Raw genomic sequence first — 26,319 nt, 5'->3', positions numbered from 1 at the left:
TTTTGCAGAAGATTAATAGAGAAATTTTCCACATTTTCCTAATTTTTCAGAATTTTTGGAGTAGTAGAAGTATGGTTGGAGTACAGATTACTACAGACTGTTCTGTTTTTGACAGATTCTGTTTTCAATGCATAGTTTGCTTGTTTTCTAGTTTCCATGGCTTATATTGCTCAATATAAATTTTGGAAATGATACGGTAAAGTAGGAATTGTGTGTAAACAATTATTAATCTTGTCTTTGACAGTACCAAAGTGAAATGGTTTGCTCTTTATCATACTAACCTATCTCACGGAGTTCCGTTAAGTTTTGTGTGATTGAAGTTTTCAAGTTTTGGGTGAGATGTCGATATGAGGAGAATAAGGAGTGACAAGAACCTAAGCTTGGGGATTCCCAGGGCACCCCAAAGTAATATTTAAGTAATATCCAAGAAACTAAGCTTGGGGATGCCCCGAAAGGCATCCCCTCTTTCGTCTCCAATATTATCGGTAACCTCACTTGGAGCTATGTTTTCATTCGTCACATGATATGTGTTTTGCTTGGAGTGTCATTTTATTTGGTTAGAATTTTCTTTATGTTATTTAGAATAATGTTTTTCATCTTTTATTTCAATAAAAATGTCAAGTATAGCCTTTGTCATGCTTATCTTGCAAGTATATGAGTTGCTGTTTCAAAACAGCAAGTTTATCGATGTTGTAAAAATTCCCTAGAAAAGTAAGAATATGATAAAATGTTGAAACTTTCTGCAAAATAAGATTTGATAATTTTTCTACAATGTGATAAATTTTCATAACTTTTGGATTTAGGTAAGTATTGATACTCTTGCATTCTTTACAGGCTGTACTAGTTTGGCAGATTGTTGTTATGTTTGCATATGTTTGCTTGTTTAATGATTCTATATGAGGATAGGAGTATTAAATATGCTGAGGCATTTCGTATGCAATGTTGAATAATAATTTTAGTGATTTTCTACAGTAAATAATGATAAGGTTTTTGCATTGGTTTATACTAACTTATCTCACGAGTTCTTGTTGAGTTTTGTGTGGATGAAGCTTTTGAGATTTAAGAAAACCGTGAAATGAGAAGAATTAAGGAGACACAAAAAGCTCAAGCTTGGGGATGCCCAAGGAATCCCAAGATAATATTTCAAGAAGTCTCAAGCATCTAAGCTTGGGGATGCCCCAGTAGGCATCCCACCTTTCTTCATCAACAATTATCGGTTAGTATCGGTTGAGCCAAGTTTTTGCTTCTTCACATGAGATGTGCTATTCTTAGAATGTCATTTTATTTTCATTTTTCTTGATGTTTTAATAAAATACTTAGATCTGAAAGTTTTTAAATAAAATACATTCCTCAAATAGTTGCCAGGGAGGCTAGGTAAGCGGCATTCACATCCCGTCAACGAAGCTCTTTTCTATGGAATTGCTCTAGTGCTTCACTTATATATTTTTTAGCATGGTGTGCTTCAGTATTTTTGAAGAAATTATCTCTTGCTTCACTTAAATTAATTTGAGAGAAATAAATATTATGCTCAAGATCTTCATTTATATATTTTTGGAGTAGCTTATCATTTACTCTTGTGTTTCACTTATATCCTATGAGTAAATTGTTGAATAAATTGAATGTCATGAAGTTGAAGTCATATCATGACTAGTGGTAGGGGTGGGCATAAAAACCGATGAACGGAACATCGAACCGAAGCCAAAATCAAGAAAACCAAATTTTCGGTTTTTGTCACTTGTATAAATAATTTTGGTTTTTACTTCTAATAACTGAATTACGTTCAGTCAGTTCGGTTGTTAGTCCGGTTAGTCGAAATACTACCGAACAACCTAGCGCAGAACTACATGGAACTCGCTTCCAAGTAAAACAAACGTCTCTCTCCAGTTTTCTGGATGCTCCGGGTGGAACTCCTCCCACCATGTTAAGTGTTCAAGCCTGCCAAGGCAGGCAGCCCACTAGACTGTGTGTAAGACATCACTTCTGTGGACCATGGGCCTTTGTGCATGGAGGTTAGCTCTCGTGTATGAGCGTGCGAGCAGCCGACCAGCGAAATTTTAGTCCCACCTCGCCTAGCTAAGGAGAGAAGGCAGTTTTTCCTGGCTATATAAGAAGGTGCAACCGCTATACTATGACTAGTTGGTGATGCATGGTCCATTCGGTAAAACCAAAAACCGTACCGAATTAATTGGTTAACCAAATTTTCGGTTAGCTCTTTTGAGTTGTCAATTTCGGTTGTTAGTTTAGCAAACCAAATTTAAAAATAAACCGATTGGTAGAAACCGAAATTTTGGTTTATACCGAATGCCCACCCCTACCTAGTGGTAGCTTCACATTGGGTTTAGAAAGTGAAATCTTTTGAGGCTTGACAATCACAATATTGGTCATACAAGCAGTCCACGAATAATTAGTATAAGGAAGAGAACTTTTACATATAAATACACTATCATGGAAATCTTTTGTGATTGTGAGCCCCCATCAAAATATTATATGCCAAAATTGTTGATGTTGGACAAGGAAGACAATGTAATGGTTTATGTTTGTTCATATTCACATAGAAGTTATATTGTCATAGATCCTTCAACATGTGGTGCTTGCCCCCCATCTTTGCTAGCCAAAAATGCTGCACCAAGTAGAGATACTACTTGTGCATCCAAAAACCCTTAAACCCAAATCTTATTTTTCAAGAGTCCACCATACCTACCTAGGGATCGAACAAGATCCTTCAAGTAAGTTGTCATCGGTACAATAAGGCAATAAAAATTTCTTCTAAAAGTGTGAGATCATTTAGTGTAAGAGAAAATTGAGCATTGTACGAACTTGTGATGGTGAAGAATAAAAGCGACAGACTGCATAATAAAGGTTGCCATCACAAGGGGCAATATAACATGACGTTCTTTTGCACTAAGGGGTTGAGCATACAAACAAATAAGCGCATGGCAACCTCTGCTTCCCTCTGCGAAGAGCCTCTCTTTTACTTTTATTTATGCAAAGAGTCAAAGTTCTTCTCTCTATTCCTCTTTATTTTTCTCTTTTGGCAATCATCATGTGATGAGGAAAGATCTAGGTGCATATATCCAGTTGGATATGGGTAGCATGAGTTATTATTGTTGACATCACCCTTGAGGTGAATACGTTGGGAGGCAAAACAATAAGCCCCTATCTTTCTATGTGCCCGGTTGAAATGTTTTGCTCATGTGTACGCGGTGAGTGTTAGCAATCATGGAGGACTATATGATGGTTGAGTATGTGGAGCTCTTAGAGCAACTCTAGTAGACCCTGCAAAAACTTGATCCGCAAAACGCGTTTGCGGTTTCACGAAGATCGCGTTTGCAGGTCGAAAACTAGCGCGGCTGAACAGAAACCGTGTCTAAAATTGCATAATTTCAAAAAACACTGCACAGGAGAAATTTCACCTTGTTGACGCGAGTAGTTCATCACATACTACATAGATTTTACAGGACCAACACACTACAAACATAGTTCATACTACATACTACGTTAATACTAGTACTAGAGGGGGTCGGATCTGACGGCGGCGAGGTCGCGGCAATGGATGACGTCGTGGAAGAGAAGGACGCTCAGTCCTCCTCGCCGGAGCTGCACAGGTCAACGTACTTCGCCCTCTGCTCATCGCGGATGCGGTGCCACTCCTCGTCCTTCTCCTTGGTGGCGAGGTTGGCGGCGACCGCGTGCCGCCACTGGAGGTCTTCGAGCTCCTCGGTGTGGCGCCGGCGCTCCGCCTCCTTGCGCACGCTCCGCTCGGCGATGGCGGCCACAACGGCGTCGATGTCGGCGACGTAGTCTTCCGGCCCAACGACTCCGCGGCGGCTGAGCGAAGCGGGCTCCTCCTTGACGGGGATGAAGTCGAACTTGTCTGGCTCCTCCTCGTCCTCCGACCACTCCCTCTTCACGGGGAGAAGGCCCGCGCCGGAGGAGGATGAGCTCCTGGCGTATGAAGGTATCACGGAGGAGAAGGACGCGCGCCAGCGGTCATACTCCTCCGTCTCACTCCGCCGGAAGCTCGCTGGCGGCGACAGGTCGCGGTTGGTCCACTTCTGGGCCATGCGCTTCCTCATGTCGTCCGACCGGACGCGCCGCTCGTGCTCCGGGTCGCTTCCGCCACCGGATCTGCTGTCGGAGCCGCGTCCGGAGCTCCACATGCGGCCCCACATGGCGGCTGGAGGCACGGAGGTGGTCGCCGGCGGCGAGAAATGTGGAGAAGTGGATGGGGAATCGCGTGGCTCGGCGGCGGCGGGGGATAGGGTTTCGACCCGCAAACGAGCCGCGGAACCGTAGATATAGCGGTCAGGGCATGCGGTTTGCGGGCCGCAGCAAATTTTTTTGCGGGTCGGGTGAGTATGCGTGTTTTGTTCTGGCCAGAAAATTTGGCCGAGCCCGCATACTCGCCGGAATTTTGCGGGTATGCGTGTTTTGCGGGGTCCGCTAGAGTTGCTCTTACTTAGACTCTGTTGAATAAGTTGAATTACAATTGCTTGGTGACTCAGAACAAAGGTTTTTGAGTTTCAAGAGAATTCATTTTTTGAACCTTAACATGTGAATTGGTTGCTACTTTAACATGAGAAGTTTTATAAGAAAGAATTGTTGTTATGATGCTAGGAAAAGTGACTGAAACTGTCATTGATCAAACTTGTGACTTTGCTAGCATTCACACTTCATAAATTATTTCTTTTATCATTTACCTACTCGAGGATGAGTAGGAATTAAGCTTGGGGATGCTGATACGTCTCCAACGTATCTATAATTTATGAAGTATTCATGCTGTTATATTATCATTCTTTGATGTTCTACAATCATTTTATAGCAACTTTATATCATTTTTTGGGACTAACCTATTGACCCAGTGCCCAGTGCCCAGTGCCACTTGTTGTTTTTTGCTTGTTTTTTACATAGCAGGAAATCAATATCAAACGGATTCCAAACACTGCGAAACTTTTTGGAGATTTTTTATGGACCAGAACACCCAGGATGGCCAGAGCAGCACCTAGGGGGTGCCCCGAGGGGGGCACAACCCACCAGGGCGCGCTTGGGGGCCCAAGAGCGCCCAGGTGGGCTATGCCCACCTCGGTGGCCTCCCGCACACCCTCTTTACCCTATAAATTCCCAAAAATTCCAGAAACCCTCAGGGTTAACCTAGATCAGAAGTTCCGCCAACGCAAGGTTCTGTAGCCACTGAAAACCAATCTAGACCCCGTTCCGGCACCCTGTCGGAGGGGGAAATCATCTCCGGTGGCCATCTTCATCATCCTGGCGGCCACCACGATGAGGAGGGAGTAGTACACCCTCGGGGCTGAGGGTTTGTACCAGTAGTTATGTGTTTAATCTCTCTCTCATGTTCTTGAGATGTCACAATCTTGATGTATCGCGGGCTTTGTTAATATAGTCGGATCATATGGTGTTTTCCCCTCTCTATCTTGTTGTGATGAATTGAGTTTTTCCCTTTGAGATTTCGTTGTTATTGGATTGAATACTTTTATGTATTTGAGAATGCTTGATGTATGTCTTGCAATTGAATACTCGTGGTGACAATGGGGTATCATATTGATTCACTTGATATATGTTTTTGCACTCAACTCACAGATTCATGAGGTGACGTTAGGGTAATCTATGCATAGGGGTTGATGCACGTTCTTGTCTTTGTTTCTCCGATAGAAATCTTCGGGCACTCTTTGAAGTTCTTTGTGTTGGATTGAAAATTATGATTCTGAATTTGCTTTGGTGTTATTTTAGTACGAACTCTTGGTTAGATCGATCGGAAAGAATAGCTTTGTGTTATTTTGGTATGAACTCTAGGATAGATTTTTTTTAGAATCAAACTCTAGGATAGATTGATCGGAAAGAATAGCTTTGAGGTGGTTTCGTACCCTACAAACAATTTTGTCTTATGTTCTCCGCTAGATAGGTGTCGGTGTACTAGAATAGGGGTACCCTACTACCCCGAACTTGTGCACGGGCAGTTGCAGCACCCCGAGGCAAAGGCTTGCCGGGTGATCGCCAAGATCCCCCAAGGTTCCCTTGGAGCCATCCAAGAACAAAGTATTTAAGCTAAGGAGACAAGACCCCGGCAAGAGGAGCTTGCCGGGAAGGCCAACCAAGACGCTCCAATGAACTTGCCGCGACGCGCCACGTGCTCCGGCAAGGCAACAAGGCCCCGGCAAGAGGAGCTTGCCGGGAAGACATACCAAGGTACCTCGAAGCCCGGTGAGCGACAAGCTTCCGGACCCGACAAGATAACAACAATGGCAAGGCGCTTGCCGCGGCAGGCGGCCACTCTGCGCCCACGCTCCAGCGCATCCACCAACGTGTCGCTCTAGGGGCCTCTCCGGGCGTACGTGGCGGGAGGCTGTGCAGCCAGTGGTCCACAGTGGCATGCGAAGCTGACAAGATTGCCATCGTGGTGAACGGTGGCGCCCCTAACGGTCCTTCTCTGCACTGTTCGGGCGACTCAGACGGGCATTTAATGCCCTTGTCCCCTGCCGTCAGGGTTAGGTAGGGTGCACTGTACAAGTAACTGTATCAACTACCTCGCTTTTTACATTTTTACCCTCCTCTGCGTTGCCACCTGTCGGTAACCCCTTTAGCGTGTAAAAGGAGGCCCATGCGCAACGTAGAGGGGGTTCGGCTCATAGGTTCGAAGCCTCAGACAGTTTGCTTCGATCCATCCGTAGCCCAGAGAACACCACACTCTCGCTTTGGAGAGCAAGAACACCAGATAATACAACCAGACAAGCAGCAGTAGGAGTGTTATCTCTTCGGAGAGCTCCGAAGCTGGGTAAACTGCTCGTGTGCCTCGCCTCGATCTGCTCTTCGTGCGGTCTCCGCCCCCCGCTGAACCGAAAGGGGCCCGGTCCGCCGGCCCCATAGGTGTTCGAGGATCAGTTTCCCCGACATCTTTGGCGGGCCAGGTAGGGGGAGTTGAGATTGTGTGAACCAGATCCGGCGTTCACACGAGCTAGATCCTTATTCCCTTCATCAACATGCCACCGAAGAAGAAGACTTCGGCGGCAGCCGCTCCATCCACGTCACTTCCGCCACCGTTGGAGCAAACGAGTGGTGGGATGGACGCCGGTGGAAGAAAGGACGTCGACGAGGAAGCTCATGATGCCGCCAGGTCCAAGAACAAGGCTGCACAAACCTCGGCGACTGTACATGTTCCACGCCACTCTCAGGAGGCGCAGGATCAACAGCATCATGGCGCTAGCAGTGCCATACGCATGATAGCCCAAGACCAAGCTGGTGGATCTCGGGCCGCTCAAGACCAGCATGCACGCCAGTGTGCTGGCACGAGCGGGGCGCGGTCGCTTGGACGGGATACTGCTCCTTCTAACATAGTTAGAAGTTCGAGCACGTCCCGCTCCTCGTGCCGTCCGCCACTGCCACCCACCACTCCAGCAGAAGCTTTGGCGCGAGCTCAACTTCTCCTAGATTACCCTCCGACGTCGGACAAGATCGACGAATGGAGAGCCACCATTCAGAGTCTCATCAGCTACGCCAACGGCGACGCTCCACGGCGACCGAGCGCGTCGCCGCCGCGACAGGACCGCCGGACGCGAGCCGATGGCAACGAAACGGGCGAAGGTGCAACTACCATGCAATCACCGCCCCGAAGGCCAAGATCGCCGACTCGCCGGATCCACATCGACAGCGACTCCACTGCATCATCGGATCCACGAGCTCGTCGCGATCAGCGCCAAGTTCTTCATGATCGACAACAAGAAGACGCTCGAACCCGCATCGAGCGCCAAAGAGAAGCGCGACGTCAATCCGACAAGCGCGCTGGGCCCTCTGTTGACATGCATGCGCCAGGGGAACCAGGCGATCTGCCGTACGCGGTAGGTTGGTGCGTTCACTCGTGAGCTGCGGCAAGTCCAGTGGCCCAGTACAAAGAACTTCAAGCCAGACGTACCGGAGAAGTACGACGGCAAGACGCATCCGTCAGAGTTCCTCAGCATTTACACTATTGCCGTGCAAGCTGCCGGGGGACGAGATGACAAGATCCTTGCCAACTACTTCCCGCTGGTGCTCAAGCCCAATGTCAGGTCTTGGCTCATGCACTTGCCGGACAACTCCATATCCTCTTGGGCTGATCTGTGCCATCAGTTTATCGGCGCCTTTACCGGCGGACACAAGCCTCATGGCCAGGAGAGTGATCTTCATTTGCTCGCCCAGAAGGAAGGAGAGCCCCTGCGCAAGTACATCTAGAGATTCAGCAGCGTGCAGCACAACATCCCAGACGTCCACCCTGCCGCGGTGATCAGCGCGTTCCATCAGAACGTGCGGAACCGCAGGATGCGGGAGGAAATGGCGATGTGCAAGATCAGGGACGTCAGTGAGTTATATGCACTGGCCGACAAGTGCGCGCGTGCTGAGGAAGGGAGGAGACTCCCTGGAGAAAATATAGGAGCGGGAGGATCTGACAGCGAAGATGCCGCCCCGACAAGGAAAAACCGGCGGCGGAACAATAGAAGGAGGAAAGGCAAAGAAGTGCTAGTTGTTGAGCAGTCCGGCAATGGTGGCGGCGCCAAGGAAGCCAAAGCTGGTGACTCCGGCAAGGAGGTTGCCGCGGAGGTGGCGGTCGCCGACAAGCAGGACGGCACCAACAAGCAGTATTGCAAGATTCACCGCACCAAGGGCCATGATCTTCAGAACTGCAAGAGGGTCGAGCAGCTTGTTGAGCAACAGAAAGCTGAATACGAGCGGCACGACAAGGAGAAGGCCCAGGAAGGAGCTGGTGGATTCGGCAAGAAACGTCCCGGCCGAGGAGGACGCCATGGCAAGGCCAAGCAGCGGCAAGGAGACAGACCTCCTCGCGGCCGCGACAAGGATGAAGATGACGACGACGATGAAGATATGGATGATGAGGAGACCGATGAGCAGGAGTTCCAGAAAGCTACAGAGGTCCTGTGCGTTGACGGTGGTGCTTCTCTGCATGCCTCGCACCACCAGCTCAAGCAGTGGATGCGGGAGGTTAATGCAGCAGAACCACCCGTCGAGTCACGCAGGCCTCTGAAATGGTCCAGCACGCCTATCATCTTTGATATTGAGGACCACCCGGATCGCATAACTGCGGTCGGGTGTTTGCCGATGTTGGTTTCACCTACAATCGGCAACCTCAAGGTCACTAAGATGTTAGTTGACGGCGGGGCCGGCTTGAACCTGATCTCCTCCGTGGTGCTCCAGAAGCTCCAGATCCCTGACAGCTAGCTCGAAGAGACCAGCACGTTTCAAGGAATTAACCCGGGAAGGAGCAAGCCAAAGGGAAAGATCATGTTGCCGGTAACATTTGGCAGTGAGCTGAACTTCAGGACTGAGAGGATCACGTTTGACATTGCCGACATTCCATTACCTTATAATGGAATCTTGGGCCGTCCGGCACTCGCCAAGTTCATGGCAGCCTCTCACTATGCGTACAACGTACTGAAAATGCCAGGCCCAATAAGTGTCATCTCTGTCCCTGGCGACAAGAAGGATGCTCTTATTTGTGCTGACAAGATCTACCGGGAAGCAGCAGCTGTAGCAGAACGAAGGACACTTGCCGCTGAAGCTCCCGGGGGGAAGAAGAAGACCAAGTCCGGCAAGAGCTCTGATGCCCACTCCGGCAAGAGCACCTCTTCGGAGTGCTGCGCTACCGTCGAGGACGTACCATCGAGCTCCACCGGTAAGTGCAAGAAGGCGATGGCAGCTCCACCTGCGACTAAGAAGGTGTCCGCTAAGGAGGATGGCACTGGTGGTACCTTCACCATCAGCGCCACTCTTGACCCCAAATAGGAAAGCGCGTTCGTTGCTTTCCTGCGGGCGAATGTCGACGTGTTTGCGTGGCAACCGTCTGATATCCCCGGTGTTCCCAGGAAAGTGATTGAGCACCACCTTGCCGTCTGCCCTCATGCGCGGCCCATCAAGCAGAGAGTCAGGAAGCAGGCAGTTGAGCGCCAAGAATTCATCGCAGAAGAAATCAAGAAGTTGGAAGCAGCAGGCCTTGTCAGAGGAGTACTCCATCCCACGTGGTTGGCCAATCCTGTTGTTGTGCGCAAGGCTAACGGGAAGTGGAGACTTTGTATTGACTTCACTGATGTTAATAAAGCTTGTCCCAAAGACCCATTTCCCTTGCCGCGTATTGACCAGATTGTTGACTCCACAGCCAGATGTGATTTGCTTTCATTTCTTGATGCATACTCAGGATATCATCAGATCTTCATGGCAGAAGAAGATGAAGAGAAAACCGCATTTATCACCCCGTGTGGCACATACTGCTTCGTACGGATGCCTTTCGGTTTGAAGAATGTTGGTTCAACATTCACAAGGGTAGTTCACCATGCTTTTGAGCCACAAATACACAGAAATGTGGAAGCTTACATGGATGACATAGTGGTCAAGAGCAAGGACGAAGCGACCTTGATTCAAGATTTAGATGAGACATTTGCAAACCTGCGCAAGATCAACCCAAGCTTAACCCCGAGAAGTGCATGTTTGGAGTCCCTTCCGGCAAGCTTCTCGGGTTCTTCGTGTCTCAACGGGGAATTGAAGCCAATCCCGACAAGATCAAAGCCATCGAGCAGATCGAAGCACCAAAGCGCGTCAAGGATGTACGAAGGCTTGCCGGCTGCGTGGCTGCTCTCAGCAGGTTTATCTCTAGATCTGTTGAGCGCGCCCTGCCATTTTTCAAAATTTTGAAAAAGGCAGGTCCAATGAAATGGACTCCGGAAGCGGAGGCTGCGCTGCACGACTTGAAGAGATACCTGTCCTCCACTCCAATGCTTGTCGCACCTAAGCCGCAAGAGAAGTTCCTGCTGTATATAGCAGCAACCAATCAAGTGGTTAGTGCTGCGTTAGTGGCAGAGAGGGAGGCATATGATGAGCCAGCAACCACGGCAGATCCATCCAGCGACAAGCAGGGGGCTTCGTCGACAAGCTCTGGCCCCGACAAACATGAGTTTGCGTAGGAGCATGATAAGATGCCAAGGAGAATGGTGCAGCGCCCAGTTTACTTTGTCAGTTCCCTTCTGCAGGGGGCTAGATCAAGGTACTCTGGTGTGCAGAAGTTGCTTTTCGGCCTCCTCATGGCCTCGAGAAAGCTGCGCCATTACTTCCAAGCACATGAGATCACAGTCGTCACTCGCTTTCTGCTGAAGAGGATACTGCAAAATCCAGAAGCAACAGGCAGGATTGTCAAGTGGGCGCTGGAACTGTCAAGCTTTGGCCTCAAGTTTGAGAGCACCTCAACTATCCAAAGCAGAGCATTGGCAGAGTTCATAGCAGAGTGGACGCCAACCCCAGATGAAGAAATTCCAGAAACGAGCATCCCCGTCAAAGAGGCAAGCAAAGAGTGGCTGATGTACTTCGATGGAGCCTTCTCGCTACAAGGCGCCGGTGCAGGTGTGCTGCTTGTCGCACCCACCGGAGAGCACCTCAAGTACGTAGTCCAGATGCACTTTCCCAAAGAGCAAGCAACCAACAATACTGCAGAGTATGAAGGATTGCTTGCCGGTCTCAGAATCGCAGCAGACCTTGGGATTAAGAAGCTCATTGTCAGGGGTGACTCACAGCTTGTCATCTGACAAGTGAACAAGAACTACCAAAGTCCGTTGATGGAAGCGTATGTCGATGAAGTGATGAAGCTAGAGGAGCACTTTGACGGCCTACAAATGGAGCATATCCCAAGAGCTCAGAATGATATTGCTGATGGCCTGTCAAAGTGCGCCGCACTAAAGTTACCTGTGGAACCAGGGATCTTTGTGCTTAAGTTGACTCAACCATCCATAACACCATCAACTGGACAAAGCAAAAAGAGGAAGTTGGTTTCTGGTGACTACTTTCCGGCAGAGCTCCCCGAAGCCGCCGCCAAGAAAGTCCCCAAGATCAACACCAAGGATGCTGAGGAGCAGTCTGCTCCGGCAAGCCTAATGGTTTGTTCCGTTGAAGCAGACGCTCCCGACAAGTTTTGCTCCGGCAAGCTTGCCAGGGAACATCAAGCTCCGGCAGGGCCGCAAGTCCCTGTCGTAGAAGCAGATGTTCCCGCAGTAGAAGATGTGCCTTTAGTCCTTGTTGTCGAGCCACAGGCTCCAGCATGGGCACAACAGATTGTCCGTTTCCTTTAGACAGGAGAACTTCTCGAAGAGCAAGAAGAAGCGGAAAGAGTAGCCCGGCAGTCAAGTATGTACCAGTTTGTCGATAGCATACTGTACAGAAGAAGACTCAACGGTGTGAAATTGAAGTGTATTCGCCGGGAAGATGGACAAAAGCTGTTGGCGGAGATACATGGGGGCATATGTGGCCACCACATCGGCGCAAGAGCACTTGCCGGCAAAGCTTTCCGGCAAGGTTTCTTTTGGCCGACAGCCCTCCAGGATGCAACTGCACGAGTAACCAAGTGTGAAGCGTGCCAGTTCCACTCCAAACAGATACACCAGCCAGCTCAAGCTCTCCAGACGATCCCTTTATCCTGGCCATTTTCGGTCTGGGGGCTTGATATTCTCGGCCCCTTCCCCCGAGCTGTCGGGGGCTTTGAGTACTTGTACGTCGCAATCGACAAGTTCACAAAGTGGCCGGAAGTGCAGCCAGTGAGGAAGGTGACAGCACAGTCAACAGTCAAGTTCTTCAGGTCAATTGTTTGCCGTTTCGGGATCCCTAACAGGATCATCACCGACAACGGCACGCAATTCACGAGCCGCACCTTCATGCAGTACGTCCAAGACCTTGGCGCCAAGGTCTGCTTCGCTTCTGTTGCTCATCCGAGAAGCAACGGTCAAGCAGAGAGGGCAAATGCTGAAGTGCTGCGCGGGCTCAAGACCAGAACTTTCGACAGGCTGCACAGGTGCAGAAGGAACTGGATCGAGGAGCTGCCGGTGGTTCTTTGGTCGATCAGAATGACGCCAAATCGAGCCACTGGCCAGACACCTTTCGCTCTAGTCTATGGAGCAGAGGCAGTTCTCCCCACGGAACTCGTATACTGATCACCTCGAGTGCTCGCTTATGATGAGCTTGAGCAAGAACAGCTGCGGCAAGACGATGCGCTGCTCCTTGAGGAAGATCGTCTTCAGGCTGCTGTACGAGCTGCTCGATACCAGCAAGCTTTGCGCCGCTATCATAGCCGCAAAGTTAAAGCCAGAAGCTTCGAGGAAGGCGACCTTGTTCTTCGGCGCGTTCAGTCCGCCAAGAATTCCAACAAGTTGACGCCGAAGTGGGAAGGCCCTTATCGGGTGAGACGAGTCACAAGGCCTGGCGCTGTCTGCCTTGAGACCGAAGATGGCATTCCAGTGAGCAGCTCCTGGAACATAGAACATCTTCGTAAGTTTTTCCCATAAGGCGCGGTTGCCGGAACCCGTTCCGACGACCACCTTTTGTACAAGTCTTGCCGCTGTTGCATGTAATCCTTTGTACAAAGCCGGGCGCAGATCCCGTGCATAAGTAAAAACCCATGTGCTCCGCACAGCTTGTCCATTTCATGCGTTAGTTCCTTTCTTGCATGTAATTATCTGACATTTTGTGCAGCACTTACATCCGGTAAGCTGTAACGAGCCGAAGTGCTCCATATTATTATTTTCTCTTCTCTCTTTTTCTTTTAAAGGAAAAGAAGGTTCTCTCGCACACAAGTTTGCCGGGGGGAAGGAGAAGATTGTGGTGTGGGCCAGGCATCGTTCAAGCAAATACTTGCCTTACCGGGAAGCAAATAACAGAAAAGCTAAGTTGCCAAAGTTTGAGCAATCACTTTTTAAAATTTTTGAGTTATCTTCCTCGAACGACCCCGCTTTGTATGGAAAACCTGTGCGTGGAGGAACCAACTCGTGGCTAGTTGCGCCCTTACTTTGTTTCGAGTCTGCTCAACAGCTTAAGCGTGCTGCATCTAGTCACGACAAGGTTTCTTGTCGGAATCAGCGCCGCCAGCAGGCTGCTGAAGTTCCGCACTCAGCGCTCGCGGCTCGGGCGCCTGCGCTGACAAGTTCCCTAGAAGCGTAGGGTGAAAACATACAAAGGGAGGAATCTAGTAGAGGAAATAACATTGCAAATTGATAGACAGAAATAAAGTTATATTACAAAGATAACTTGTCGCAGCTCTAATAGACTGTTTTCATGACATGACTAGCAGCGACAAGGGAAAAGAAGAAATGGGCGGCCTAATCTACGCGCCCGCCCTCGACTCGCTTGATCTTGCTCACCTTGTCCACAATGGGTGCGACAAGGGCCTTGAGTGCATCCAGATCGGCGTCAGGCGGCAAGGATCGGAGGACGTTGGTGAAGCTGAGGCCTGGATTGCGGAAGGCTACCTTCATCAGCACCTTCTGGAGAACCCCGACGTAGATTTTGAGTGACTCGTCGGCCAGCTGCTTCGGGATCCTCTCCCGGAGTCGCTGGAGTGCCGTCGCCACGCCCTTGAAGAATAGGCTGAGCTTGGCGCTGGGTTGAAGGCTCTCGTCGGAAGGATACCCAAAGTCATCCATCCCCAGCTGCGCCAGCTCCTCGTTGATGACGGCGGCAGTGTTCACCAGGCCCTCGGTCCAGTGCTCCACCGTATCTCTGAATGAGTTCTGGGTAACTGCAAAGCTCTCCAGCAGCGCAGCGTCAGCCTTGACCTTCTCTGCCAAGGTCTTCTCCCGCTCCTTGGCGGCCTCCAGCGTCTGCGTCAGCGTGGCCAGCTTCAGCTCCAGATCTGCTTTGGAATCCTTGGCGGTGCTGAGCTCCTTGCCCCTCTCAGCGAGAAGGCCTTGCATCTCACCATGGGCGGCAGCATCCTTCTCGCGCTCACGCTTGAGCGCGGCAATCTCCTCGCCGCTCTTCCCAATATCGGCCTCCAACCGCGCCAGCTTCTCCTCTAGCTCCTTATTGGCGGCCTCTGCAGTTGCCGCGGCATCCTTTGCCTCCTTGAGCGCCCCGCCAAGTGCTCGCTCACGCTCGGCGAGCTCTTCCTCGTAGCTGTCGAGGTGGGCCTTCCGCTGCACTAGCTCGCCTTCCCACGCGGACTGCTTCTCGGCAGCAAGCCTTTGTTCTTCCTCAGCCTCGGCCTTCTCGAGAAGAAAGGCCGTGCGCTCCTCGTCTACTCGCTCCTGCTCCTGCGCCAGGGACCGGAGAGCTTCTTGATTTTGTCCCCGGAGCTCCTCCGCGCGCTTCTCCATGTCAACTCCCGCCTTCGCGACAAGCGCTTCCCGGGAAGCCATCTTGGCTTGCCGGGTGCGGTAGAGTGATAGCAGCTTCCGCAGCAGCTGCTCCTCCTCAGGCTCGCCGCTGCTGCTGCCAGGCGTGTCAACCAATGACAGCCCAGCAAAGGCGAGCACCTCCCCGTCAAAAGTCTCCCCCTCGACTGGCGCCTTGGAGCTCGACGCCCAGGGTAGCTTGATGAAGATGTTGTCACCGGCCTGCAAGTAGGCGCCGGGCTGGGGCTCCTCGGAGCCCGGCTCCGCAGAAGCGGCAGAGGGTTCGGCGGTCGGTGCAGTGCTCGGCGCTCCTGCGGCCTCAGGGTCGTCAGTGCGATCGCCCGACCCCTCGCCGTCTTCCGCAGCAGCAGCCCCGGCGGCCTCCTCGCCGGTGGTCACATCAGCACCGGCACCTTCCTCGCCGGCGCCCTCTGTCTCCATTGGCTCAGCCGAAGATGGGTCTGAAGAACGAAGAAGGGAGGGAAATCAATCAAAAAAAATCCAAGAAAGGAAAAACAGAAGAAGCAGAACCCAAGGGAAAGTTTTTGGGCAAGTGGATTACCTGCGCCAAGATCTTCAGTTGCAGCCTCGGTCGCCGCAGGATCAGCAGTGTCGTCCCTTGCCAGAGAGTCCCCCCTTGCCGGAGAGCGCTCCCTTGCCGGGGACTCCTCCCTTGGCGGCGCAGTCGAAGCAGGTGGCACTTCGGGACCGGCCTCCGGGCGCTCCTGATGAGGCTGCTCTGCTCCTGCACAAGTCAACAAGCAAGATATCAACAAAGGAAAAAGCACTCAAGCGCGCCCGACAGCAGAAGGCTAAACTATGAACTTACACTGGGGGCTGCGCTGGGGGCTGCTCCGAGGGGTGATTGCCGGGTCCGTCAAGGTGGTCTCGGACCCACCTCCTGCCGACGCGATGGGGTCATCCTCGATGACGATCACCGCGGCCTTGGCCCTCTTCGCCGCTCTCTGGGCCAGTGTTCTGAAAAGAAAAGAGTCCAGATTGGAGCAAGTCAGATACAAGATATAAACAGCAAGATTGAAGGATTATAAGGGCACCAAAGAAACTCACTCTTCTTCCTCCTCATCGGAGCTTAGCGCGGAAAGATCGAAGTCCGGCCCTCCTCCGGTGCGGCGGGGTGGAGGAGTGGGATCCCTTGCCCGCTTGGCGGGGGCGGCGGCGGTGGCCCGGGAAGATCCCGCTCCAGTTGCCGCTGTTGCGTGAGGCACTCCCGCGGCAACATTGCTTGCCGCGGTAGAGCGCGTCGCGCGGCTCGGTGGCTGTGGAGCCGGCTGCCGCCCTATTGCATCCCCGGCCCTGCGAAGGCGCCTCCTTGGCGGGGCCGGGGGCTCCGCCTGCGGCAAGCTCTCTGAAGGTTCAGCCTCCTCCTCGCCGGCCTCGCTTGACTCGTCTTCGGAACCGGCAGGCTCCTCCTCGCCCATGAACTCCGCGCGTTCGGCAAGGTTTGCCGCCTTGGCAGCCTCCGCCTCCTCCACAGTGAACCCAAACACACCCGCAGCAGCTGCGGCCGCAGCCTCTTCCGCCCTAGTAGCGATGAGTTGCAGCTCCTCGTCGGTGGTGTCACGGGTGAGGCTCTTCTGCTCGTCAGCGCGGACTGGCAATTCCTCCAAGGTGTCGAAGAACGCTCGCACAACGTCGTCCGCAGGCTCTTGCCAAGTTGGGACGATGCCATGTGAATCGCACAACGGCATCATCGCGCGGATCCGGTCAAGCGAAGAGTTATTGCACAAAGGAACTACGCCCCTCGGCAATGTGAATGGGTGCTGGGGGTCGCGTTTGAATAATTCCAAGAGCATTGCGTCCAACTCCAAGACAGTGAAGTTGTAGTTCAGGCCCGGCCGCAGCCTCATGATGTCCGCCGAATTCTTGAATTCCCAGGCGGGCCTCCTCCTCTCCTGCAGGGGGGCAATGCGGCGGCGGAGGAAATCTGCCCCGACAGCACCTACGGTGAGCCCGGCAAGCCTGAGGCGAAGAATCCTAGTGATGGCGATCTTCAGCCTCTCGTCTTCCGGGGCCATGTTGCTCCAGTCATTGCCGCGCACTATTGGAGTTTGGCGCACGGCGGTGAAGTGCTGCGGATCCTCCTCGACGATCCAACACCACTCCGCTCTCCACTCCTCCCACTTGCTGCGAAGCTCACCCTCCAAGTACGCCTCTTTCTTGCCGACTCTCGAGACCCAGGCAATCCCTCCGGCAAGCGGCTCTCCTCTCTCTACCTGAGGTATGAAGAAGTGGCGGAAAAGGGCTACACTAGGGTGGAGTCCGACAAAGTTTTCGCACAAGTGTGCGAAAACTGCCATGGTCAAGGCAGCATTGGGGGTGAAGTCAAGGAGGCGGAAGCCATACGTGTTCATAATGTCACAAAAGAACTCCGAGAAGGGCAGGCAGAGCCCGCAATAGAAGAATAGCAGGAAGAACGGGTACCCATTTGGAGCCGACTCCGAGGCAGCGGCCGGGAGTACCCTCGTGCGCGGATGCGCACGCGTCTCCGTCGCCCAAAAGAGGTAGAAGTACTCCCTCAACTCCTGCACTCTGAGCTGGGGGGTGAAGATCGCCCGCTCCTTCCGCAGCGCCACGAGCCGCTGCGCCTTGGCCGACTTCATGCCCTTTCCCTTGTCGGCTTTCGGGGCCATGGCGGAGGTGGTGGAGAAGGTCGACGGCATGGTGATGCTGGTGGCAATGGGAGGGTGGAGCGCTGCTCTCTCGGCTTCGAGAAGAAGGGGGGAGCGGCGGAGTTTGTGAAGAAGGAGTAACAGCAACCAACGAGGGGGAATGAACTGCCCCTGTTTCCTCTGCTTATAAAGAGGGATGGGGCGGACGTTTCGGCCTTCCACTTAAACAACCACCCACGATCTCTCCCACGATGCCGCATTCAACGCGTGCCGTTATGGGAGAGTGTGGTGGATACGGAACAAGATTTGGCGTGGCCCAGCTCGCATGTGCCTGTGCCCTGTCTTGGGCCTGGCCCAACAGCGCTCGGCACCGTGTCTGGCCCAGGCCCGGGGGCTCCTGTCGGTGTACTAGAATAGGGGTACCCTAGTACCCCGAACTTGTGCACGGGCAGTTGCAGCACCCCGCGGCAAAGGCTTGCCGGGTGATCGCCAAGATCCCCAAGGTTCCCTTGGAGCCATCCAAGAACAAAGTATTTAAGCTAAGGAGACAAGACCCCGGCAAGAGGAGCTTGCCGGGAAGGCCAACCAAGACGCTCCAATGAACTTGCCGCGACGCGCCACGCGCTCCGGCAAGGCAACAAGGCCCCGGCAAGAGGAGCTTGCCGGGAAGACAAACCAAGGTACCTCAAAGCCCGGTGAGCGACAAGCTTCCGGACCCGACAAGATAACAACAGCGGCAAGGCGCTTGCCGCGGCAGGCGGCCACTCTGCGCCCACGCTCCAGCGCATCCACCAACGTGTCGCTCTGGGGGCCTCTCCGGGCGTACGTGGCGGGAGGCTGTGCAGCCAGCGGTGCGCAGTGGCATGCGAAGCTGACAAGATTGCCATCATGGCGAACGGTGGCGCCCCTAACGGTCCTTTTCTGCACTGTTCGAGCGACTCAGACGGGCATTTAATGCCCTTGTCCCCTGCCGTCAGGGTTAGGTAGGGTGCACTGTACAAGTAACTATATCAACTACCTCGCTTTTTACGTTTTTACCCTCCTCTGCGTTGCCACCTGTCGGTAACCCCTTTAGCGTATAAAAGGAGGCCCATGCGCAACGTAGAGGGGGTTCGGCTCATAGGTTCGAAGCCTCAGACAGTTTGCTTCGATCCATCCGTAGCCCAGAGAACACCACACTCTCGCTTTGGAGAGCAAGAACACCAGATAATACAACCAGACAAGCAGCAGTAGGAGTGTTATCTCTCCGGAGAGCTCCGAAGCTGGGTAAACTGCTCGTGTGCCTCGCCTCGATCTGCTCTTCGTGCGGTCTCCGCCCCCCGCCGAACCGAAAGGGGCCCAGTCCGCCGGCCCCATAGGTGTTCGAGGATCAGTTTCCCCGACATAGGAACTTCGGAGTGATTCTTCGTTGCACGTTGAGGGACGGTTATATGATCCAATTTTATTAGCACTGTTGAGAGATTGCACTAGTGAAAGTACGGACCCTAGCCCTTGTTTTTAAGCATTGCAATACCATTTTTGTGCCTGTTTACTATTTGCTACCTTGCTGTTTGTATCTATTTAGATTATAAAAATATATTTCTACCATTCGTATTACACTTTTATCACCATATCTTCGCCGAACTAGTGCACCTATACAATTTGCCATTGTATTAGGTGTGTTGGGGACACAAGAGATTTCTTGTATTTGGTTGCAAGGTTGTTTGAGAGAGACCATCTTCATCCTACGCCTCCCACGGATTGATAAACCTTAGGTCATCCACTTGAGAGAAAATTGCTACTGTCCTACAAAACTCTGCACTTGGAGGCCCAACACGAGTCTACAAGAATAAAGTTGCGTAGTAGACATCAACTATATGTAAACCCTAATACTCCTGGTGTCTATATAAACCAGGGGACTTAGTCCGTAGAGGCTAGAGAACAATCACCATCGTACTAGTTTAGGGTTTAGTCATCCGATCTCGTGGTAGATTAACTCTGTAATCCCCATATACATAAGAAATATAATCAAGAAGGATGTAGGGTATTACCTCTTAGAGAGGGCTCTAACCTGGGTAAATATCGTGTCCCACATCCCTCGTTCCCTATCGACCCAACATCCACAATTCGGGACCCCCTACCCGAGATCCACTGGTTTTGACACCGACAATCGGGGTTGTTTATGATAAATACTTTGTGTTAAGAAGATGGAGCATGATAATGCTATATGATTTTGTAGGGATATCGTTCATACTTTGAAAGACATGATTGTTTATTGGTATATCTTAGTATTATTGTTTTTATGTCAAACTATAACTATTGCTTTGAGTCATTTGGATCTTAATATTCATGCCGCAAAAGAGAGATGATGAACATGTTAGGTAGCATTCCACATTAAAAATTATGTTTTTATCATTTAACTACTCGAGGACGAGTGAGAATTAATCTTGGGGATGCTTGATATGTCTCCAGCATATCTATATTTTTTAATTGTTACATGATATTATAGTATCAATCTTGGATGCTTTATATGCATGTATATGCCATTGTATATCATTTTCTGGGACTAACCTATTAACTTAGTGCCAAGTGCGAGTTGCTGTTTTTTCTGCCTTTTTGGTTTTCCAAAATATCAGTACCAAACGAAGTCCAAATGCCACAAAACACTTTGAAGATGTTTTTATAGATATAAGAGACCATGGAAGCTTCCGGAGAGGGCAGAAGATAAAGGAGGGGCCCACGAGGCACCTGGGCGTGCCCAGGGGGTAGGCACGCCCAGGTGGCTTGTGGGGCCCATGAGCATCTGTTTGACCTAATTCCACCTCAATAAATTCACTAAAATTGGGAAACCAACAGAGAGCCATACAAAATACTTTTTCCGCCGCCGCAAGCTTCTGTTCTTGAGAGATCCCATCTGAAGGCCTTTTCCAGTACTTCGTCGGAGGGGGAATCCACCACGAAGGGGCTCTACATCAACCTTGTTGCCCTTTCGATGATGTGTGAGTAGTTTACCATAGACCTACGGGTCTAGAGTTAGTAGCTAGATGGCTTATTCTCTCTCTTTGATCTTCAATGCAATGTTCTGCTCGATGTTCTTGGAGTTCTATTTGATGTAATCACTTTTTCTAGTGGGTTTGTTGCGATCCGATGATTTGTGAGTTTATGATCAGATTACCCATGAATATTATTTGAGTCTTCTCTGAACTCTTTTATGCATGATTATTATAGCTTTGTATTTCTCTCCGATCTATTGATTTGGTTTGGCCAATTAGATTTATATTTCTTGCAATGGGAGAGGTGCTTTGTGATGGGTTCAATTCTACGGTGAGCTATATCCCAATGACAAAAGGGAGAAGATGCTTATTTGTATTGTTACCATTAAGGATAAAAAGATGGGCTTTATTCATGTGTGAGTTTACTTCGTCTACATAAAGTCATCTTGCTTAAGGCGTTACTCCGTCCATTGTGAACTTAATACTCTAGATGCATGTTGGATAGCGGTCCATGTGAGGAGTAATAGTAGTAGATGCAGGCAAGAGCAGGTCTACTTGTCTCGGACGTGATGCATGATAACCCACAAGTATAGGGGATCATTTGTAGCCTTCTTCGATAAATAAGAGTGTCAAACACAATGAGGAGCTAAAGGTATAACAAATATTCCCTCAAGTTCTATCGACCACCGATACAACTCTACGCACGCTTGACGTTTGCTTTACCTAGAACAAGTATGAAACTAGAAGTACTTTGTAGGTGTGATAGGATAGGTTTGCAAGATAATAAAGAGCATGTAAATAAAATCTAGGGGCTGTTTAGATAAAGAAACAACTAAGTTAGTTTTAGTAGAGAGCTTTTGTCAACAAGAAAGTTATTTGTCCCTAGGCAATCGATAACAAGTACCGGTAATCATTCTTGCAATTTTATATGAGGGAGAGGCATGAGCTAACATACTTTCTCTACTTGGATCATATGCACTTATGATTGGAACTCTAGCAAGCATCCGCAACTACTAAAGATCATTAAGTTCGTGAAACCCAACCATAGCATTAAGTATCAAGTCCTCTTTATTCTCATACGTCATACCGCACCTACTCGGGTTTAAGTTTTTGTCACTCTCGCAACCCACCATAAGCAAACCATCAACATATTGCAACAACCTACAGCGGGGCCCCTCATGTTTGCACAAGACGGAGGGCACCGTAGGACGACACCATAAATAAAATATACAATCATACCCACCAAGATCACAATTAACCCACAGGACAAAACGGATCTACTCAAACATCATAGGATAACCATAGATCAGTGGGAGATAATATATGGAGTTTAGCACCATGTTTAAGTAGAGATTACAATGGGGGAAGAGGTGTTACTGTTGGGGAACGTAGTAATTTCAAAAAAAATCCTACGCACATATAGGATCATGGTGATGCATAGCAACGAGAGGGGAGAGTGTGTCTATGTACCCTCGTAGACCGAATGCGGAAGAGTTAGCACAACGCGGTTGATGTAGTCGTACGTCTTCACGATCCGACCGATCCAAGTACCGAACGTACGACATCTCTGAGTTCTGCACACGTTCAACTCGATGACGTCCCGCGAGCTCCGATCCAGCAATGCTTCACAGGAGATTTTTGTCAGCACGACGGCGTGGTGACGGTGATGATGATGCTACTAACGCAGGGCTTCGCCTAAGCACCGCTATGATATGATTGAGGTGGATTATGGTGGAGGGGGGCACCACACATGGCTAAGAGATCAATGATCAATTGTTGTGTCTATGGGGTGCCCCCTACCCCCGTATATAAAGGAGCAAGGGGGAGAAGGCAGCCGGCCAGGGAGAGGCACGCCAAGGGGAGTCCTACTCCCACCGGGAGTAGGATTCCCCCTTTTCCAACTTGGAGTAGGAGAGGGAAGGAAGAGGAAGGAGGGAGGAAGGAAAAGAGGGGGTCGGGCACCCTCCTGTCGGCGTTCTAGGAACGAGGGTCCCCAGAGTTGCCTGCCTGCAGCCTGCGGCGTGGCTTAAAAGGGGGCCCAGCATGGCCCATCTTCATCAACACAGACCCAAGACCCTCGCGAGGGGCCAAGCCTTGCGGGGCGGACGACATGGAGTTTCCTCAGGCACGACCTCATCAGGCTGGCTCACGAGGAGGCGGAGAGATCAAGGCGGGGTACCTCACGAGGTGCCCGTGACGCAGGCCATGATGACCAAGGGCGCCAGGCGGGTGCCAGCCCGTGCAGTGTCCTCCTTTCCTCTTTGGTGCAAAGGGGGGCAAGCGCAGCCGCGGAGTACCAAGGCATCAAGCAAAGGTTGCCATTTCGGTGCAACGAGACCAGGACCAGGAAGACTGCAAGATGGAGGTCATCGTGGAGCCCAAGACGGCGTCACCACCAGAGCTTTGTGCAGGCGAAGACTACTTTTGTTAGGGTAGCTAGTACTAGCTGTCCCCCTTCAAATTAGCCCGCCATTGTTGGCTCCCTTCCCGCTCGATATTTGGGAAGAGGACCAGGGCCTCTATAAATAGGACCAGCCACCCACAGAAGAGAGGGGTTCGGAGGGGTTAAGAGGAGAGGTTCGATAGGAGGTTGAACCGGAGAAAGACAATCAGAGAGAGAGAGAGAAGGGTGGCTGAACTCCTCCCAACAGTTAATCGCCCCAGCCAAGAACAAACCCTCGTGAGGCTGTTCTTCCTTGTATCATTCATCATCATCAGCCCAAGAGGCAATCTACCACACCACACACTGGAGTAGGGTATTACACCACAACGGTGGCCCGAACTAGTATAAACCCTGTGTCTCTTGTGTTGTTCTTTCCATAGCTTAGATCTTAGCGAGGCGGAGGGGTGCAGGTAGGTAGGAAGCGAGATCTCCACGCGCACCCCAGTGTTCGAACCTCAAGGGTCTGCCGGAACCCGAAATCCGACATTTGGCGCGCCAGGTAGGGGTGCACAGGAGTTTTCTCTTCTGCCACCGCCACGACCTGCCTCGCGATGAGTAGCGCGTCGCCCGCTCCGGCCACTGGCGCCAGCACGGGGGCCAGGGGGCTCCGAGCCCTGGCCCTAGCCCTGCAACGGGTATGGTGGCCGGACAAGTTCAAGCCAACAACGCCACCGTGCTACGGCGGCGCGACAGATCCGCTGGCCTTCTTGCTGGTGAGCAAGGAGGCCCTCCTCGAAGCTGGAGGTGACGATAGGGTCATGGCCAACTAGCTCCCCATGGCCCCCACCGGCGCTCCGCGCACATGGCCGCTCCACCCGCTGGCAGCCTCCGCGGCCTCTTGGGAAGAGCCCCGCGGCCTCTTCTCCGCCCATCGCGCTACACCAACACCCCTAGTCATCGCGGCCCTCCTGGGAGACTCGTAGGCGCTGCCTACAAGTCACCACGTCAAGCCGTTCATCCGCCGGGTCAGTGCCGCTTCCACGCGGTAGGGGGCTCTCCCGGACCAGGCGGCGCCCAAGGCCGGCCTGACCTTCAGCTCGGAGGACCACCCTCCCAACTCGGCCTGCTCGGGTGTGCTTCCCATGCTGTGCACCCCCACCATCTGCTAAGTGGTCGTCACCAAAACACTCATCGATGGCGGTGCGGGCCTCAGCGTGCTCTCAGTCGAGGCCTTCGACCTCCTCCGCATACCCCTAGAATGGCTGCAACCCAGCCAACCCTTCTCAGGTGTTGGGGGCGGATCATCCAGCTCCTTGGGACAGATCCGGCTCCCAGTAACCTTCGGCACCTACAACAACTTCCGTACGGAGCTGGTCGACTTCGACATCGCCCCCATCAGCCTCCCCTACAACGCCATCCTCGGCTACCCAGCGCTGGCCCAATTCATGGCCGCAACGCACCCGGCGTACAACCTCATGAAGATGCCCGGGAGCAGCGGTGCCCTCACCGTGCACGGGGACACCGGAGATGCGCTGCGGGTGCTCAAGCTCACCTTCAAGATGGCGGCGTCGGCACGGCCCGCCGACTTGGAGACCCCCGAGCCCAAGGGGGCTGCACCCGCCAAGAAGAAACAGTTGTTCACCCAGGACAAGGCAGAAACCAAGCAGATACCCGTCGATGAGGACGGGTCCACCAACGCCACTTTCACCATAGGCGCCAACCTCCAACCCGAGCAGGAGGAGGCCCTGGTCGGGTTCTTGCGCGCAAACAAGAAGGTATTTGCTTGGGAGCCTGACCAGTTGGCAGGGATCCCTAGGAGAGTAATCGAGCATCACCTCAATGTGTGCCCCAACATGCGCCCTGTGAAGGAGAAGGCCAGGCGGCAGTCCACAAAAAAGCAGGCCTTCATCGTCCAAGAGACCCGCAAATTAGAAGCCGCTGGGGTCATTCGCGAGGTCCGATACCCGGATTGGTTGGCCAACCCTGTCGTTGTGCCAAAGAAGGGAGGGAAGGAGCGCATGTGTGTCGACTTCACCAACCTCAACAAAGCATGCCCGCAAGATCCGTTCCCGCTTCCCCGCATCGACCAGATCGTCGATTCCACCACGGAATGCGACCTGCTATGCTTCTTGGATGCCTTTTCTGGGTATCACCAGATCAAGATGGTGGTGGAAGATGTCGAAAAGACAGCCTTCCTAACCCCGTGTGGGGTGTACTGCTACACGTGCATGCCATTCGGGCTGCGTAACGCAGGGGCGACCTTTCAGCGGCTAATGCACATCACCTTGGGCCCACAGCTCGGGAAGAATGTTGAAGCTTACATCGATGACATCGTGGTAAAGTCTCGGGAGGCCAGGACCCTGATACAAGACCTGGAGGAAACCTTCCCGAGCCTCAACGCAGTGAACCTACGGCTCAACCCAGAGAAGTGTGTGTTCGAAGTCCCCTCGGGCAAGCTCTTGGGTTTCCTCGTGTCCCACCAAGGCATCGAGGCTAACCCGGAAAAGGTCAAGGCGGTGGAAGACATGAGCCCGACAAAGACCCTCAGAGAAATGCGGAAGCTCACCGGGCGCGTGACTGCGCTAGGGCGCTTCATCTCCAAGTTGGGGGAACGAGCGCTACCCTTCTTCCAGCTAATGAAGAAAAAGGGGCCCTTTGAGTGGACTGAAGAGGCCGACAAGGCGTTCCAGGATCTCAAGAGATACCTGACCAGCCCACCGGTCATGGTGGCTCCGCACCCTCAAGGACCCCTGGTGCTTTACCTCGCCGCCACTCTGTACTCCGCCAGCGCAGCCCTGGTGGCGGTTAGAGAGGAGCGTCGAATCAAAACCGCAGCAGTAGCCCGGGACAAGGCAAAGCATGAACAAGGAAGACCCGCAGAAACCGCCACCGCGGCTGAGGAGGATCAGCCACCGCAGAGGAGTGCACCGGAGGCGGAAGAGGCTCCTCCCCCAGATGGCCAGCCTCAGGAGGCCTCGTCGCCTCAAGAGGCGCCATGGTCTCCGAAGGGAGCCGCCAGCACTGATGCGCCCAACCTCGTAGAGCACCCGGTGTACTTCGTCAGCACGGTGTTGCGGGATGCGAGGGCACGGTACCCCATGCCTCAGAAACTCCTCCTCGCGCTACTGGTGGCCTCGCGCAAGCTGCGGCACTATTTTCAGGGTCACCCCATCAAGGTCGTCTCGTCGTAC

This window comes from Triticum dicoccoides, chromosome 4A (assembly GCF_002162155.2).
Source record: "Triticum dicoccoides isolate Atlit2015 ecotype Zavitan chromosome 4A, WEW_v2.0, whole genome shotgun sequence".
NCBI lineage: Eukaryota > Viridiplantae > Streptophyta > Magnoliopsida > Poales > Poaceae > Triticum > Triticum dicoccoides.
Note: the sequence above shows the minus strand (reverse complement) of the source record.